Source organism: Pinus tabuliformis, chromosome 1_1 (genome assembly GCF_031772625.1).
Source record: "Pinus tabuliformis cultivar Carrire ecotype Pingquan chromosome 1_1, CPIR1, whole genome shotgun sequence".
Lineage (NCBI taxonomy): Eukaryota > Viridiplantae > Streptophyta > Pinopsida > Pinales > Pinaceae > Pinus > Pinus tabuliformis.
Genome location: NC_142297.1, coordinates 993,517,240 through 993,533,880, shown reverse-complemented (window position 1 = coordinate 993,533,880; position 16,641 = coordinate 993,517,240).

Here is a 16,641-nt window from a genome sequence, read left to right as displayed (position 1 = left end):
ATACACCTCTGACATACTTGTTAAGGTTTTCCTCCCTTCCTTACTCTACTTAACTAAGTGGACAACGGTTAACCTAAAATAGAATACCGATTAGAGTAGGCGGCAATAGCTAAAAGTGCAAGCATCATGATTTCACTATGACTCTCTCCAAAAGGAATGCTATTTCCATCAACGTATCATTGACTAAAAGAGATGCAAGATTCACATAAAGAGAGGGAATAAACAAATAACCAAGCGTTGATATTAGTACAACTTCCTTTTGGGATTCAACTTGTTTTTCTAAGAAGCTAAACATGATCTTATGTGGAAGCTAACCTATGACCGAAAAGAAAAAGAAAGGAGAGAAGCAGAGTGGAAAGAAAATAAAAGTAAATAAAATCAATGGAAACAACAAAGAAAAGAAAAACTACTTCTACTCCCAACCTAAACAGAGCATAGGCCAAAATTACGTAAAGTGATACTTCTAATGCAGCAACCGATGCATTATTTGGCCTATGTAGGTGAGGGAATGCATGTCAAGAAATATATACAATCATAACATTAAAAAAGAACGATAAGACAATACAAATCCAAATGTTCAATGTTTGAATGAACCCATAGCAAAGTAAAAGAGAAAAGTGCATGAAAGATATTATGCGATTATATCATGGTGTCTCAACACACTGTGAGTTAAAGACATATAGGCATAAACTTTCAAGTTGCGAAGATGAGTGAAGATAAAGAAATAAGAAAAATTTCATTTTGCAATAGTTCTTTCCACATACGACTCCTCCAATAACTAAGCGATAAGATCATGTAATATAGATGGAGGACCCAAAAATTGTAAGTCATATTGATTTTCAATATGTGTGATAGAGTGATGAGGAGCCTCAAAATATTCAACACCATTCTGATTAGAAGTGGAACTAACCTCAAGACTACGAGAACTTGACATAACCATCAATTGGGGCTGAAGTGCCTCGATAGCTTGAGGACGTTCTAACTCATCAGAAGGTAGATCATCACAAATTGGTCGCTGGGAAAGATTAGTAGTGGAAAAATCAAAATCGTGACCGAATGAATCAATGAAGACGCCACGACAACCATGTTCAGAAATTTCAAGATCACAGACAGAGGCATCCTCATGATCTAATGAATCACATAGAGGGGAAGATAAAAAAACAATAAATTTTACCCTCTAAGTTTTTAGAAAGATGAGATGAGAGATTAGGAATATCAAGAATAGAATATTCATCCTCTCCACATCTGGATGAAAAACTGACATCCCACGTGTTTTGTGAACGATCGGAAGTAGTAACATCATCAGAAACTAAATTTTCACAAGATTCAACAGAAATGACAGAATCATGGGAAATGTAGAGATGATGAAGAAGAGGTGTAGAAGGAAGAGAATCGTCCTTTGTCACATATTCTTGCTCAGTTATGGGCTTCCCCACATGATCATTGTGAATTATATCACAAGTTGGTTGCTCAACACCAAATCTATCCAACACTTGATCCTCATGAAAATCACAAGAGAGGTTTAAAATAGGTGAACACAACACATCACAATCCAGAGAATCAAACAGAGTTAAGCATAGAGGATGAGGAGATAACACTTCATCACAATCATGATACTGACAATCCAACACTGTGCTAAAATTTTGAGTATGTGAGGTGGGAAAATATGGTGGTAGATCAATAGATGAATTTTCAACTTCTCCTACCTCAGTCTATGGAACTAGAGTTGTTTGATGAAAGGAGGACGGAGGGTCACTTGGAACAACAATCATTTCCATCACAACTTTAGAAGCTCTAACACCGAGGTATGTTGGGAGCGGCTCAAAATATTCTAACTTGTGCAGATTTTCTGAAATGTGAACAAGATATTGAAATATTCTTGTCAAGAAATTCCAATCAACTTCATCTTTCAGATATTCAAAACACAAATTCATAAAATGATTGTGAAAATGATGTAATGATTCATCATGTGATTTTTTAAATTCTAAAATTTTCTTGTCGAGACGTTTACGATAAAAAATGTCAAAAGTGTGAGATAGTTTTGTGACAAGATGCTTGAAAGAGTGTATGGAAGCATCAGTTAATGTGTGACACCATTGCCTTATGCACCCTTCGAATGTGAGGATGAACAACCTACAAGTAACATCCTTACAGTGGATGTTGTGCTCTGTACAAAATTCAAGAAAATACAGTATGCTCAAGCAAGGTTGTCTCACCCTCGCCATCAAATTTAAGGGTTCACAAGTCATATGCAATGCTTGCCGACACTTGTAGAGGTACATATTTGGAAAAACATGTGGGGATTATGATTGTGGAAGAAGTCACTAAATGAGTGCAGAAATTCAAAATAGACTTCAAGGGCTCAACTTGTCATCTGGCCCTCCTTTTAGCACCAGAAATGTTGACGGTGCTAGACCCACTAGCATTTAGGATATATCCATGATATGAAGTCTCAACTAGACCTCACACCGTTTGGAGTAGCAGTCCCAACAATGGGTGGTAATGTTGTTCCTTGACTGCAGAAATGTGTGGAGGGAAGTATGATAACTTTGGGTGATAGCAAGTGTGTGACGCTACGGAGAGTCAAGTGCGATGCATGAAGGTTCTAACACATGAAGGGAAAAATAAGCATGCCCCATAGAAGCTTGTAATAGTATGCAACGTGAAAGGATCACACGAGCGGGATGACATCACAAGCTAATATGCATAATAGTCCACAAGTTAAAGTGACGAGTTAATACAACAACACACATCCAACAAGATTCATACAAATGAATATGAAATAGTTCATAAGAATATGCGTAAGTTAAATAACATAAATTAGAAATACAAGAAGAATAGTCCTACTATATTCACAACATATGCATGAAAGAGTGCTAGCTTTGATTTATTATTATAAGTGAAAATTTCATTCATACATACACCATTGACGACCACTAGCCCCAATAGTCGAACATTACAGTCAATAACACCTGATGCTCCAAATAAATATACCCACTCTACTCTATGGATAAGCCAAGGCTCTTCACAATATCCCAAGCTCTTTCTAAGCCTAATCATAGCCAAAATATTTCCTCATAAAATCCCTTTACATGAGTTATGAGGTTCTATTTATAACAAAAGGGGGTGACTCTTCACATCCCCTTTGTGAGATCTGGACTACCCTCATGTCTCTTCAAATTCTTTACAAAATGACACATTACATTACATGGTGACTCTTCATATTCTAATATTTCCACTTGGAATTTCACTTACAACATAATTACAAATAATATTACATTTTACACTCCTACACATATAGGACAAAATAGGGTAGGGACAACTTGACAACTTAACAATACAAGACACTATAATTCTTGAGTTTGGGAACACTCTAGCTCAAAAAATTCCACTTGATGCTTCTCGGTCATGTATCGATGCCAAGTTTGGTACTGTGCGATGACATCCCCAAACTACATGATGGTGTCAGGCTAGAAGCAGACTCTAGCCTCCATATCATTCGTGTACAATGATTTGGAATCAGTCTTAACTTCTTTCTTGAGCATGATCAACATGGTTCTGATCTAGACAAGACCAACAATGTAGTTATGCATGTTTTTTCTATTCAAATCTAATTCCTCCTTGGTGGAAACCTGTCTCAATTGCTTCAAGTACTCTTTAATATCCTCCCTGAATTGGTGTTTGCGTTTAGTTTTAGTGATTGAGCTGACTGATGGATTTTTTATGTTCTCACCATGAAGTCCAAATTGTTGTACAACCATACATATGGGGCTTGAATGTGTCCAATTAATGAGGTGATCTTCTTGTTGTTCTAAATCAACATTCAAACTCTTGCTTTCTCCAACTCTTCTTGCGACTTCATATTCTTTACCAAAGTAAGTGGTGCCCATTTGTATCACATGATCCATTCTTGCATGGAGGTGATGGTGGTTTTCACATAGCTAAGAGTCTTAACAAATTCCTTGCTTTGTTGCTACAAGCTATGAAAGAAGAAAAATTCCTTATGTATGGTCATGAGCTCCTCATAGAGGTCCTACATGGTCTCTTCAAGTGTTGATACCTCACCAAGTATCGCTGCTCTCATTTCCCCCAAGTAGACCTATGTGGGAGATGCATTCTGTGCTGCTCCATGGAGTTATTCTATCTCTTGATGGGCAACCTGTAGATTCTGTATCAATTATTTACTTTTGGCCATCAAATAACGAGTGTTTGATCTCGTCACACACACGAAGGCAAAGTTGGCTTCAACAATGGAATTTGGATTCCTATTGGTGTCTGCCCTATCACCCTTTCTCTAATGAATGCAGGTGATGCATGACCATCCAGAAAATTATCTCTCTGCACTTGTACAATCCTGTCCTAAAGTTCAATATATGATAGATTGTATGCATCCATTACCAGATCATCATCAAGAGGAACTATGCCTCCTTCCTCGCTCGGGGCTAACTCTACAACTTCAGTTAGTGGAGACTGAACATTGACCTTTGGTGCATTCAGTATTAGATCAACATCTTCATCCTGAAGTTCTGGTTCCAACTCCATGTCCACAACTTCAATCAAGTTTTCAATCCACTAAGCAAGCTCCCGATCCTGCATCTTTTCACTCTCCCCCACTGCTGCTAGTTGGTTTTGTCCTTGCTCTTCAACTTGAATCAAATTTTTTTCTCCTGACATTCTACCATGCCCTTATTCTTCTTCCTTCTTCTACTTCTCCTCTTGCTCTTTCCTCCTTTGTTCCTATTCTTCCCTCAGTTCTTTTTCTACTTTCTTTACCCTTAGTTTTGCTTCTTGCAATCTATGATTTTCTCTCTTCCTCCGCTCTGCTGTTTGTATCCTCTACTTCCTTTTACTTCTGCTGCCAAAGTTTCCTGCATGAAGACTGGATCTACTTTCATTTTTTCAAATTTCCCCCCTTCTGTACTGATTACAGCCTTTCTCTTTCCCTTATCTTGTACCAGGTGGCTGCCTTCTACTATTGCTGTTGGAATTGTTTACATGTTAGGTTTACTCATTTTCTATAAACAGTTGAGTGTCCGCAGATATTGACGAGTCTACTAGTGTTTTCTCAACTTCTTCCACAACACTAATTTCAATGCTTCCTATTGAAGTAACTCTCTTTGGTGTCATGGTATCAATGACTGCTAGGAGAATGTGCTTCACAAATGTGGTACCTTTGGGACAAAAAGAACACTCATGGCAAGCAAACATTATTTTTAACAAATCTACCTTCAAAGCTTGACCAGCCTGTTAGAGTTGGTATAGTAGCCCTCCATCAGCGATCAAAGCTCTTTGCATTTGCATAAGTAGGTGTCTCATCAGTGTCATCTTATTGCATTCCATTAGGCATGCCATAACCCTGATGGAGGGGCTTGTGTCATTTATTCCCCTCTTGGCATTGCTAGATCAAGTTTGTTTCAGTCAACAAATTCCTTACAAGGTCATTGGTCTTGTCTTGAAATCAAGGTCCTAGGTCTAGGGTTTAGTCCAATTTTATCTTTTGAGGTCATGTCTTTTGAGGTCAATAAATGCCTAGCAAGCCAGAGGGATGTCTAGCAAAGCATCACTTCAAATGATTTCATATTGTACAGCTAATTTTTACCTTGAGTTCAAAAACCCTATTTTTGAAGGCAAGGTCATTTTCTCATTTTTTGTAAAAATGTGTAAAAAATTCAAACTCTCCAGAAGTTGGCATGCAGCCTTGGTCTCCTTTGCCAAGACTCTTCAGAAGCTATCCCTACAAAAATTTGCAAGAAAAAGCATCATTTCAACCAATTTCATGTCAAAAAGGAAACCACAAGTCAGCAGCAATTAGTTTCAAAAAGTGTCATTTTATAAACATTATAAAGTGAGTTTGAGGGGAAATAAATTTAAATCAAGCTTATAAAAGCCCCTCTCTCTTCATTTTGTCATTCATTTGCCTCCAAGACTCCAAGAGCAAGTGTGAAAGGCGATTTAGTGTGAAACTGGGCGAATTGAGAAACAGAGCCTGCGCACTACGCATCAGAGCCTGCGCGCTACGCGTTGGGCGTGTGCTACGCGTCAGGGCACACTCTGCAGTGGAAGAATTGGTCGGGAGCTACGCGTTGGGTGCGCGCTACGCGTCAGGGCCCGCGCGCTACGCGTTGGGTTTCACCTACAGCAAATTGCCAACAAGCTTCAAAACGACCTCAAATCTCTTAAGTTTTACAGGTAGGCCTCAAATCATCAATGTTTTTTGCTTGCTAAAGAAAAATGAGCATGGAAAATGTGTCAAATGCCATCAAGTGTGAAGCATGAAATTCATATATATTATGTTTAAAAATTTCAAATTGCAAGTGAAGCTAGGGTTTTGAGTTCGTTGCCCAAGGTCATCTTTTTCACTCCCTCATTTCCCCATATTCCCATTATCACTTCCCTTTGCACTTTCACACATTTTCCCTAACAAAAATATCAAAAGCCCTAAAACCCTACCCCTATCCCTAAAATTCAATAAAATCTCCCTAAATCCTACCTCCTATCAAACCCCTACAAATTATGATTATGTGATGATGTATGTGTCATAATTCCTTCCCTAAATTCCCTTTTTTATATATTTTCCCTAAATCCCCTCAAAAGTCCCCCTCCCTAACATCTCCCTTGTGTTTTTTGTCCCCTTGGAGCAGCATTCAAACAGTCAAAACAACAGGTCATTTGTGCAGAAGCAGTAGTACATGTCAGCCATTTTGCTCTTGAAACCATGTCAGAAACCGAAACAGACTTTGAGCAAAGTGATGACCGTGAGTCAACACCAGAGGTTGAGGTGCCAAGAAGGCCTCACAGGGGTGGTAAGGGTGGTCAGCATGTGAGAGAGGAGCCCACCTCTTTGGCCTATTTGCAAGCTTGTCCACTTGCAGTCACATGTTTCCGTCATCAATCATGCTATGAATATTGCGAGAGAATTTCCCAAATTCAGCACCACAGGGAATTGGTCTGCTTGTTTGTTTTAAATTTGCACAACGGGCATGTGAATCTTGCAGGGGTGGATTTTACATTGTCACCTGAGATTGTTGCTCAAGCAACAGGGATACCCCATGTTGGAGAAGAGTGGAACAAGCGCCAGCTGTTGGATAGATTCCAGTATGAGCCCTACATTAAACCTTTATATGTGAGGCACCTAACTGGTGTGTTTCCTTTCAGATTCTTGAGGGATGAGTATGCGCCCTTGATGAGGCTCATCATTCGCTATTTCACATGTGAGGGCAGATTTTCACGTTTGTATTCGTATCATATCCGCTTGTTGATGCATTTCACACGGGTACGGATGATGAACATTCATTTCTTCATGTGCTGGAAAATTGAGAGGATGGTGCCCTTGGTGCAGAGAAAGAGCCCAGCACAGCAACACAGGAGCATCTACCATTATGCTTTGATCAAGATTGTGGTCATGCATCAGTTGGCCCAGCAGGGTATTCCATGGGAGGATTTCATCTCTCGAGATTTCTTCACAGCGCCACCACCCCCTGAGGTTGTTCATGAGGAGGGAGGACCTTCACAGCAATATGACATCCCTGAGCCTAGACATGTCAGCTCCCCTCCATTGGTCACATATCAGAGAGGCCACAGGGCCTTATTTGCATCAGCTCGGCGAGTATTTTCTCCACATCAGGTGGAAAGGGTCTCGCCTTCTTCATCAGCACCGCGAGTGTTATCTCCACACCAGGTGGAAGGGGCCTCGTTTCCGACAGCAGCATAGGTATCAAAGAGGGGCAAGCAGCCCAGGATTGAGGAGGGATTGTCAGGTGATCCAGATATTGACATCATTGATCTTGACACCCATTCTCCTAGCTCGGAGCTTAAGGAGATCATTCAGCAACGGGAGGCTGAAAATCGCTTGTTGCAAGAAAAATTAGAGAGGGAACAATGGACAATCACATATTTAGAGCAATGTAACAAGCAATTAGAGGATGAGCACACTCTCGATGAGTTGCGGAGGATCCATGAAGACCGCAACTTGGCTCGTAAGAGACCCAGTGATTTGGTACCCATTGAGCGAGAGGCTATGCTTCTCCGGGTCAATGCTCATTTGGAGAGGTTGCTGGCCAAGGCTAACAAAAATAAGGACATGCTCCGGAACATGAAAAACCATTATTGGGCTCGAATGCACGTATGTAAGGCAAAAATGAAGGTGCTCAAAGGACGGTTGGCCAAGGCACTAAAACGAAGAAAAAGGCCCGATCCCCTCCACATCTTGGCTGAGGCTTCCTTGAAGGAGCATGGTGCTAAATGACTTACCTTCTGCACAAATTTCAAAAAAATTTGAGCATTTTTGGTCATTTGTGAATTTTTTGGGCAAAAAACAGGTTTTCTTCCCCAACGCATAGCGCGCCGCGCGCTACCCTGAAGATGGGAAACTCCTTTTCATGAAAAGTCAACATTTTTGGATTTTTCATGCAAAAATACACTTGCTCAGCAATTTCCAAGAAATTTCACCAAGTTTTGAGCCTCCAGAAGGTCAAAAAACATGCAAAAAATGACTTTCTGCCACTTTTTTGACACATAGGAAGCAGTCTTGGGAGATTGCAATTTTGGAGGGGCAAATGGTCACCAAATTCAGAAATTCCACTTGGGTTGGAAGGTAGACATCCAGACCTTTCTAACAAGCCCACTTTTTCCTCATTTTGACTCCGGGAAGTGCCTCAAACGCAGGCCCAAAGGCACGCTATGCGTTGAGATTCAGGGCGCTACGCATCAGGCTATTTTCACAGAAATGCACCTACAGCTCAGCAAAACGTAGTTTTGACTAGGTTTGACTTTTTGGAGTGGGTTTTGATCCTCCTTGATGCAAATGATGTAATTTTATGATACTTTGACACTTATTTATCTCTTCTAGAAGATTCATTCATGAAATAGGCAAAAATTTAATGAATGAATTGGTTTCCTAGCTTATAGAGGCAAGTTGTTTTGACTGCCTAGATTTTAGTGCTTAGTTTGGAATTGGTTGAAACAGCTCCTAGGATAGTGAGCTCAACCCCTAGAGGAAAGGAAAGATGTTAGATTGCCTATATTATGTACTTTCTTGGTCATTTTCATGTTTGGACTCTTGAGGGAGAAAGCTTCTATTGTATTACTCATTGTATCTCTGCAATTTTTGGCAAAGGAAGACCAGGGTTTTGCAGTCCTTTATGGGATTCCTATGGTTACATGTATTGATGGTGTGTTTCTCTTTGTACTTGTAAGTTTGTTATGTGAATCATCTTCTTACTTTTTCTTCTGCAAATTAGGCAAATGAAGTGTTAAGGTAGAATTCATGGTTGCTATGCTCTGCCTTTAAGTTTGCTTAATATCAATGTTTTCAGCTGTTTAAGGAGAATTCAAGGTGATTGCTTGCTCTCCTTAGCTCCTCACCAGTCATTCTCATCCATCCAAATCTTTCAAAGGAATCAATACAGTCTCCTACCTTGCCCCAAAGAACCCCTTGCGAAAACTGTGTCCAATCCTCGCACCAAAAATTGCCTTTCCCCAATTTTCCACCAAAACCCTAAAAATCTCAAATCAAACCTTTTTATCAGTTTACTAGCCTAAAATCAGTGTTCTTTATTGGTTATCTCTGCCCGTTGAAGATCTTTGCCGAGATAGACCGGAGAGAGCCCTCTCCTGCCCTGCAGGGCTAGCTACGAGGCTAAGTGGTTTGATGTTGCCTTGGAGTTTACCTTTTTCAGCCTGAGGTGAAATTTCAAGCACTAACATATTGGCGACCATACTGGGGAGAACAAACTTGTTTGTGGATTGATGTGTGTGTTTCATAAGTCTTAGACGGAGCCTGAAGTTATGCCAGGTAGCCTTCGAAATGATTTTGCTTTGCATAAGTGGAAGTAGATAAACGCTGCTTCAGTCAATCTCCGTGAGCTTGTGAATACAGCACTTCATTTGCATTTCACCCTAGTACATTTGCAAACTCTGAACTTTTGGATGATTAGTTAAGAGTTTTAACAGGCTGATTGGTTATTTGTTCCTTTATATCCAAACTGGCTTCCGATTCTGGTCATATATTCAAAGCTCATTCATGTCCAGCTATTTTTGAGTATCTTGAAGACATTGATTTTGATGAGAGTTTTGAGTTGTCCTTGTTCAAAACCAAATCTGAAAGTGCACTTGATTCTCTAGTTCCCAACCCTGATTTTGCTGCTGCCCTTGAAATTGAGAGGCACAATAAATTGGTTGACAATTTCATCCTAAGATCTCTTCAATCAGATATTCACGCTACCAATCTTGCTGAGTTCGTTGAAACCATATCTGTTCTTCATATTGGATCCACTATCACGGTGCATGAGCAGACCAATCCTCCTTTTATTTCTGTTTCTCCTATAATCACTTATCCAGAATCTACAGTTGGTTTGCCCTCTACATCCCATACCACTTCTCCTCCTCATACTCCTCATACTACAGCTACACCTACTCCACCTGCTACTCCTAGACCCAATCTACCTAAAGCAATGGCTGCCCAGTTTGCTCCACTTGCTCTTCCTCAAAATCTGCATGATATGCCAGCTGATTATCAGAGTAAAATCCCTATGTTTGATGGCACTCCTCAAAGTGTCTCTGCTCAGCAACATATAGACAAAATGATGACTTTCTTTGATCTATATGAGATAGATGAAGAAGATGTCACCATGCGATTGTTCGTGCAAACATTTGGAGGAGAAGTTAGAAAGTGGTTCAGAGGTTTGACAGCCAGGAGCATTCCTACCTTGGAGGAACTTCAGAAGCAGTTTTTAGATCATTGGGAAATCCGAAAGGATCCGCTTTAGATTAATGCCGAGTATAACAACCTCAAGCGTAATCATGGTGAGTCCGTTCAAGATTACATAATCAGATTTAATACAGTTTACAATGCTATTCCCGACGATTTAAAACCATCAAGAAAATCAACTCTTCTTAAATTCCCGGATGGTTTTGATCCGGAGATGGCTTATTCATTGAGAGATAGAGATCCTCCTACCTTGGAGGATATGCAGAAAATTGTTGTCAGTGTTGAGGCAAACTTGAATGATAAGAGATCTAGGATGAAGGTGGAAAAACGAGTCACAATCAAAGAGGAAGCTTCTACATCAGATCAGCTCCTCCGTAAGGTTGAAAAGATTGAAAGAGCACTTGAGCATGTTCATCTTGACAAGCCAGAGCCTCAGATTTGCAATCCAAATTTTCGAGGTCCGCAGCAGCCGCAATATAGAATCAAACAGCGTGAAACAAGGGCACAAGAGGTAGCAGTCCAGCAGCAAATTAAACCTCCTCTTAAGCAAAATTTTGTGAGCCAAGAATCCGAGGATGAAGGTGATACGGTGGGAGAGGAAAATCACTTCTTCACTCCTGATGATCTACCCACTTATATTACAGAAGAAGAAGAGTTGGTGAGAAACTCCATCGTCCCTCAGGATGAGCATTATATCTTATCAAATGATGCAACGCTTGAAGAAGAATCGGAAGAGTATCAAAGAGGGTACTTGAATGCTTTATCCGCTGAGCAGAGAAAATTAAGAAACCGAGTTGTTCCCATAAATCCCATCTAGAAGAGGACAGATACTTCAGCAAAGAATGGTTCAGCTGCCCCACAGAAAAAAGGGAAAGAGATAAGCGATCCTCCAGCAGGTCAATCATCATCAGCAAGCAAGATAGATCAACCATCAAGTACACCGAGAGATAAAGTGGAAAAAAGAGAAGTTCCGGCCAAAGAAGGTGAGAAGGTTTCAGCTTTCAGTTTGGAGAATGAAATTTTAAAGTTGAAAGTGTCCATTCCTTTGATGGAAATCATGAAGAACATCACTTACCGAGGCCAAATCTCCAAGATGTTGAATTTTGATCAAATGCTAGACATGGTGAATGTAGAAGACGATCAGCCGGAATTGATTTTTGGGCCCGCTTTAAATGGTGAGTCTCCCGAAAGTGATGTTCCTCCATTCTATATCAGTTTGCGATTGCATGAGTATGTTTTACATAATGCCATGTTTGACTCGGGAGCTTCGCATAATTTGATGCCAAAAGCAATCATGGAAAAGCTGGGACTGGACATCACGAGGAAATATCATGATTTGTATTCGTTTGATTCTAGCTGGGTAAAATGTATTGGTTTGATCAAGGACTTGGTAGTGAGCCTAGATCAAATCCCAGCAAAGAATGTTTTGATGGATGTGGTGGTGGCGGATATTCCTCCGCGATTTGGTATGTTGCTTTCGAGATCTTGGGGAGCTAAGTTGAAAGGTACACTTCAGCTCGATTTTTCCTATGCTACAATTCCGGTCTTTGGTCAGATGAGGAAGTTATATAGGGAGCAAAAGATGAAATACATGATCACTAGTAAGGAAAAGCCAGTTAATCATCCTGTAAATTATGTACATACAGATTTAGAGTCATTTGTTTTGTTTGCAAATAATTGTAATGAGATAGATAGTCAGTTAGTTCAAGCAGAAGATATACCAGACATTACAGAAAATTTTAGAGAAATTTTGAGAAAGGAAAGTGAAGAAAGGTCCGCTGTCATGGAGCCAACAGCTAAAATTAATGGGCAGCAAGCAGAAAATGCAGAGACATCACATTTTCAGCACTTAGAAGACGATGAGGATGGTCTTTGGACCATGGATTTTGATGGCGTTGTGGGCAGCGATGGTGCTAGTATAGGTGTGTGGATTCGAAGTCCATTTTCTGTCCGAAACAAAGTCCCAAGCAAGGTACGAGTATGTTATTACAAATTGGCATTCGATTGTTCAAACAATGAGGCGGAATATGAGGCTCTCATTGCTGGCCTGAAAATCCTTCGGAAGTTGAAGGCAAAGAAGATAGCAGTATATGGCGACTCCGAGTTGGTTATAAAGAAAGTGAAAGGTGAGTTCCAGGCCAAGCATCCTCGTATGCGAGCATATCGAAATGCTGTCCTAGATATCTTGAAGTTGTTTTCTGAACATACTTTGACATGTGTGCCCCGTATCCAAAATGGTGTTGCGGATGCATTGGCTAAGGCAGCAAGCAATCTAAAATTTCTCATGAATTCCAGCAATAAGTTTGAGATTTATGTGAGGCACCGTCCTACAGTTCCAGAAAATCAAAGATGTTGGCTAGGTTTCCAAGATGACGAAGAAATCAAGGATTTTCTGCAAGTTGAAGGTGAGTTCAAAGACATCTCCATAGATACAGAACCTGAGGAAGTAAATCAGATGGATGTATTGCAACTTAAAGATAATTTTATTCCTAAAGGATTAATTCCTTTGGAGGAGATGTTTGATCAAGATGACGTGGCCCGCAAACCAACTTTGAGGCCAACGGAAGAAGGTGTTGAAGAAGTGAATGTCGGAATAGCTGAAAATCCAAAGATGGTGAAACTATCGAAATCATTGTCGCCAAAGGTAAAGAAAGAATATATCAGATTGTTGTCTTTGTTTTCTAATGTTTTTGCATGGGATTATTCAGATTTGAAAACTTATGACACAAGTATCATTCAGCATACCATTCCCATAAAGCCTAATCAAAAGCCTTTCCGACAAAAGTTGAGAAGAATTAATCCTAAGTTGTTGCCTTTGATTGAGAAAGAAGTTAACAGGTTGTACAAGTCTGGAATTATAGTGCCAATCAGATTTTCCGACTAGATTTCCAACTTGGTGCCCGTGAGAAAGAAGACCAGTGAGATCCGCTTGTGTATAGGCTTCAGAAATCTGAATAAGTTGTTGCTAAAGGACAATTATCCGCTACCCAAGATGGATCATATATTGCAGCGGGTAGTTGGGGCATCAAGGATGTCGCTACTTGATGGTTATTCCGGGTATAATCAGATTTTGGTGCATGAGGATGACCGCGACAAGACTGCATTCACTACTCCCTGGGGGACATTTCATTATGCCAAGATGCCGTTTGGATTGAAAAATGCAGGTGCTACCTTTCAGTGAGCGATGGACATGGCCTTTGCTAATGAGAAGGATGTCTTTTTGGTCGTTTATCTTGATGATTTAACTGTGTTTTATAAATCTGATGAAGAACATTTGTATCATTTAACAATGGTGTTTCAAAAGTGCAGAAAATATGGTATCTCTTTGAATCCAAAGAAGAGCCTTTTCGCCATGAGTGAAAGCAAGCTGTTGGGCAACATCATTTCCAAAGATGGCATTCGTATAGATCCTGCACGTGTGGAAGCTATTCAGCAATTAGAGTAGCCCCGAAACAAGAAGGAGATTCAGTCCTTTAATGGCAAGTAGAATTTTCTGCGTCGTTTTATTCCGAATCTTGCCGAACACCTCAGAGAAATCACTAGCATGCTAAAAAAGGACAGCCAGCTCAAATGGACCGAAGAGGCGATAAAGTCTTTCAATTTGGTAAAGTTAATTTTATCTTCAGCCCCAACTCTAATTAACCCGGATTATACACAAGATTTTATTCTATTTTCATTTGCTTCTGAGCATACATTGGCAGCTGTGCTGATGCAAAAGAGAGATGGAGTTGAGAAGCCCATTGCTTTTTTCAGTCGTATTATAAGGGACGGAGCGCTGAAGTATAATATCATTGAAAAACAAGCATTGGTGCTGGTAAAAGCCTTGAAAGATTTCTGTGTGTACATATTGAATTCTCACATTTTGGCATATGTTCCTAACGCAGCTGTTAAAGATGTTTTGGTACAAGCGGAACCAGAAGGAAGGCGGGGTAAGTGGATTGCTGCACTATTAGAATATGATGTGGAAATTAAGCCTACCAAGCTGATCAAGGGTCAAGGTCTCGCTAAATTGATGGCTGAAACAAATCTCCATGTCCTAGACATTAATTTGATAGCTGCCCTATCCGATGAAGACGAGGAGAATTCAGCACTACAGGTATCTAACATCTTTATTTCTTCTCCTTGGTCTGCTGATATTGTATATGTGCTTCAAAATTTGTCTTCACCTCCTGGGATGCCTCGAAACAAAGCTAGGACATTGAAATTAAAGGCTGCCAAATTTTGCATCATCAAATCTGCACTATATTGGAAAGACCCCGGTGGCATATTGTTGAATTGTTTGGTCGAGGAGGAAGCTGAGAGAGCTGTAGAGGATTTTCACAAAGGTGACTACAGGGGCCACTTGTTTTGGAAGACCACGGCAAACAAGATCCTAAGGGCAGGTTTTTATTGGCCTTCATTGTTTTCAGATGTATATAAAGCAGTCAAGAGTTGTCATGAATGTCAAATTTTTCAAGGAAAGCAGAAATTACAACCATTTCCTCTCAAGCCCATTGAAGTCAGTGCACCATTTCAGTAGTGGGGCTTGGATTTCATCGACGAAATTCATCCAGCATCTTCCGGACAGCATCGATGGATATTGACAGCCACCGATTACTTCACGAAATGGATTGAAGCCATTCCCACCCGGCAGGCCATGGACTTGGTAATTATTTCTTTCCTTGAAAATAACATATTGTCACGTTTCGGCTGTCCACATAAGCTGATTACAGATAATGCAGTAGCGTTTAAATCAAAGAAGATGGTTGATTTTTGCTACAAATATAATATCAGCTTGGGGCATTCGACCGCCTATCATCCGCAAGGAAATGGGCTGGCTGAATCTTCGAATAAATCCTTGGTAAACATCATAAAGAAATTGCTGGAAATCAATAAGAAGAGCTGGCACAAAAAGTTAGTAAATGCATTATGGGCTGATCGTGTAAGTCAGAAAAAGTCAATTGGTATGTCACCTTTTGAACTGGTTTACAGGACAGATGCAGTGTTTCCTACTTCACTTAGTATTCCGGTAGCAAAGCTGCTTCAAGAAGCTGGTGGTGAGGAGGATTCCATGCAAAGGAGGATTCGTCAAATGATTCATTTACAGCAGACACGGGAGGAGGTTCTTCACAATACTCTCAAGTTGCAAGAGTGCATAAAGAAAATCTATGACAGGAAAGCAAAACCGGATGATTTCCAAATAGATGATGTTGTTTTGAGGTGGGATGCCCGAAATGAAGACAAAGGGAAACATGGAAAGTTTGACAACTTATGGAAGGGTCCCTACAAAATTGCAGCATACCGTGGTCCAAATGCCTTTCTTCTCAAAGAAATGAACGGTGATGATTGTCTCGGAGGGTCGGTCAATGGTCGACTGCTTAAAAGGTACCATGTCTGAGCATTTTCTGCTCTAGTCATTATCATTGTAATTACCATTTTACTTTTATTCCACTGCAAGTGTGAACTGATCTTTCATCTTTAGTCTGGGGCCTGTGGTGAAGGCTATAATTGTAAAGATGAAGATTAGTTGGTGTGAGTTTGTCATGTTGTTTGTATCAGTTCATTTTCTGTTTAAAGTTGAAGTCAGTTTGAGTCAAAATTGGTCCAATTTTCAGTCACTTGTCAAGTCAATAAAGCTGTCCCAGTTTGGGTCAAATATGTAAATAATGACTCCATTGCCCAATGATTTAAAGGCACTGGTCTGCTCTCCCAGAGAACTAAGGCTCTTGGCACCTCCAAGGAGCTACCATCCCCATTGGAGCCAATGTTAGAGTCGGTCTAGTAGCCCTCCATCAGTGATCAAAGCTCTTTGCATTTGCATAAGTAGGTGTCTCATCAGTGTCATCTTATTGCATTCAATTAGGCATGTCATAACCCTGATGGAGGGGCTTGTGTCATTTATTCCCCTCTTGGAATTGCTGGATCAAGTTTGTTTCAGTCAACAAATTCCTTAC